Genomic DNA, 689 nt, shown 5'->3' on the forward strand with positions numbered 1-689 from the left:
TGCCCAAAAGATAGAGCCCCCTTTATCTAATAATCCCTCACGTAATCGCACAACCACGAGGCACACGTTCTACTCCAGCGGTTCTGAAACTCGGGGTAATTACCTTCGTAAAGTAATAGGTTTTTGGCGTAAATCAATTGATAATAATGATAAGTTAATCAATGGATAACTAACTAAATGAATAACTAACTAAATAAATAACTAACCAAATGAATAAAAATAAAAATTAATGGATGAATAAATGATAATAATAAATTGATACTGATTTTAAAAATCTAAAGTTGATAAAGAACTGCTCGAGGTCGATGCCACAGCAGTAAAGTTCGAATCACTTCCATGAAAAAGGACAAAACTCTAGGGATATTTTTAATCACCACGATCAAGGGTCGACTACTTATTAGGTCATGCTGGCGAAAGAATATTCCTTTCTCTAACAAGGAACTATCACACTCCTTTTGTCACAAATTCACCATTTGTAGTACATGGAAATGCATTACAAATTAAGCATCCCGATTGTCTTTTTCCTTTAATGTCACATAACTGAAGAGTGTCAGGAAGGAGGTAATGACGATCTGCCAGCATACAGCCAGGGAGTAACGACGCCAAAAAGTTTGCTCTCACCCCACTTCTCCCTGCCTACTCCACCTCCTCCACCCCCTCCCCCCCGCCCCACTCAACCTTCTCCTATA

Source organism: Penaeus vannamei, chromosome 2 (genome assembly GCF_042767895.1).
Source record: "Penaeus vannamei isolate JL-2024 chromosome 2, ASM4276789v1, whole genome shotgun sequence".
In the NCBI taxonomy this organism is placed as follows: Eukaryota; Metazoa; Arthropoda; class Malacostraca; order Decapoda; family Penaeidae; genus Penaeus; species Penaeus vannamei.